Source organism: Cupressus sempervirens, chromosome 2, assembly GCF_028749045.1.
Source record: "Cupressus sempervirens isolate cs-2001-9-10 chromosome 2, ASM2874904v1, whole genome shotgun sequence".
Classification (NCBI taxonomy): Eukaryota; Viridiplantae; Streptophyta; class Pinopsida; order Cupressales; family Cupressaceae; genus Cupressus; species Cupressus sempervirens.
Window position 1 is genome coordinate 765,283,257 of NC_143119.1, and position 2,292 is coordinate 765,285,548.

At 28.7% G+C, this 2,292-nt stretch overlaps 1 long non-coding RNA gene across 1 annotated transcript; it reads right to left on the reverse strand.

Moving 5' to 3' along the window:
- Positions 1 to 220: 220 nt before the first annotated feature.
- On the reverse strand, positions 221 to 611 carry LOC149575697 (uncharacterized). The gene is made up of 3 exons (XR_016359705.1): positions 538 to 611; positions 371 to 451; positions 221 to 267 (listed from the first exon to the last, which is right to left on the reverse strand). It is a non-coding gene; the product is annotated as an uncharacterized LOC149575697 (long non-coding RNA).
- Positions 612 to 2,292: the final 1,681 nt, after the last annotated feature.

Sequence of the window (2,292 nt, forward strand, 5' to 3'; positions counted from 1 at the left end):
CTCCACTTTGCATTGTGTCTTTTATTGCTATTGTTTGGTTAAGATCAAGAGAAAAGGGTAATGCATGGTCTTGGTTGTTGTATTGATCATTTAAATCTGAAATAACATTCACATTTAAAGAATCAAAACATAACGTATGCATTAAAGGCACAAAAATTGTGAAAATAGACCTCATTATTTTATTACTAGTGGTAACTTGTATTGCATCCATTGTTGTTGTTGTCTTGGGTAAGAAATCTTCTTGAGTATTTTGTCCACCATCTAGCACTACAACAATATTGCATATTTAATACATCAAATCATATAAAATAAATATAGAAGAAAAAGAATCAAAACTTAATTAAATTGTGATTTTGTTTAAAGTCATTACCATTTCTAGCTTGGATTGCATTTTCATGACAAAAACTCGCTCTAATTTCATCATTTTCATCAACCAATGGAGCAACATCATCTATAATTTATTAAAATTAATTTAGTTAGTTTCCAAGAAATATAATAATCATTTAAGATAATTACCATCTATAACTTTTATTTCACCTGTAATCATTTGGTTCAAATCGATGGAAAAAGGTAATTGACGTCGGCAAATGCTTTCTTGGTAGTTCAAACCTACAAATGACATGTTTATCATATATAGAAAATATTTGTTGTTATATAAATTACTAAAATACTTTTGAATAAATGTACTTACCTTTCTGTATGATAACATCTCTTTCATGTTGTATTGTTATGCCTGATCGATTAATGACCTTCTTTTTCTTTTTCTTTCTAGATCTTGTAGAGGGGAATTGAAAAGCTTCGTGTTACTTGGCTCTTTCATTTGGTTTTTGAGTTATGGCATTATGCTTTTGATGAGTAAAATCACGTTTGCACATTTTACTTGGACTAAACCATGGTACTATTCATCTCATAGATGTTTTTTCTGAGCCAGGAATTGTTTTGAATTTGGAAGATGAAGAAAAAGTTGCATACATTTCTTTTTTAAATCTCCCAACACATTGACTAAACATTATTTGTTCATCTTCTCTAGCTGGTAAATTTTGAAGCAATGAAGTTATGTAGTCAACTGAATCTAGAAATTCATTTTTGGAAGTATTAGATGATTTCCAACCATCTGTAATAGAAATAAAAATGACTAAGTTAAAAATTAGTTTAAAGATTCTACTTCTTCGTTATAAAGTGATAGTTTTTAAATTTACCTCTACTTTGACCTTCGGTAATGACATCCCCAAGCACATCTTGATCTTCTGGATGCATGCAACCATCTATAATTGAAATAATAATTAGTTAATTTTTTGAAACATAACATAATTAAATTATTGGTTGTAAGGATATTGACATTACCAATGGTACTATTTTCATGACAAGAGCTTTCTCTAACCTCATCACTTTCATCAACCAATCTAGTAATATCATCTCTAATTAAATTAAATTAATTTAGTCAACTAAATATAGAAAGTCATCATTGGAAGTATTATATGATTTTTAACAATCTATGAAAAAAATAATAATGACCAAGTTTTAAAATATTATTAAAATTCTAATGCTTCATTATAAAATGATGGTTTTGAAAATTACCAGTGCTTTGAACTTTGGCAATGACAACCCCGGGCACATCTTGATCCTCTAGATGTGTGCAACCATCTACAATTGAAATAATAATTAGTTAATATTTAGAAACATAAAACTATTTAATACTTAATTGTAAGAATATTAACATTACTAGTGATACCATTTTCATGACAAGCACCCCCTCTAACTTCATCACTTGCACCAACTAATGTAGTAACATCATCTGCAATTTAATAAATTAAATTTAGTTGGTTTGGAAAAAGAAAACATTAGAAATAACTAATAAAATTAAATCACAAATGAAACTTACCACCAACTTGATCTTGTTGGACTATGTTGTCTCTTTTTAAGAGATTTAAAACTTTCAACACATGTTTGCACATATTTCCTCGTTTTGCCCACTGACAATCACAAACATTTAAATCTGATCCAAATTTTCTAATGAGGTACCATTTTGTTGGATCAATTTGGCTTCTTACTTTATATGAATTAGGAAGAAGATGATGGGCATAACAATCTGTATCAGCTATTGCTTTTGATCTCTCTAAAGCAGTTGTATAATATCTTTCCTTTTTGAAGTTAGTCAAGAACCCAGATAACTGAAGATATCTTTTATTTTTATAGTATGGTTCTACTCTATGGAGAAGTGTATGAATTAGCCAATCCATTCTCCTTGTACATTTCTTGGAAAGATCACTTAAATAATGACTCTTAATGTGA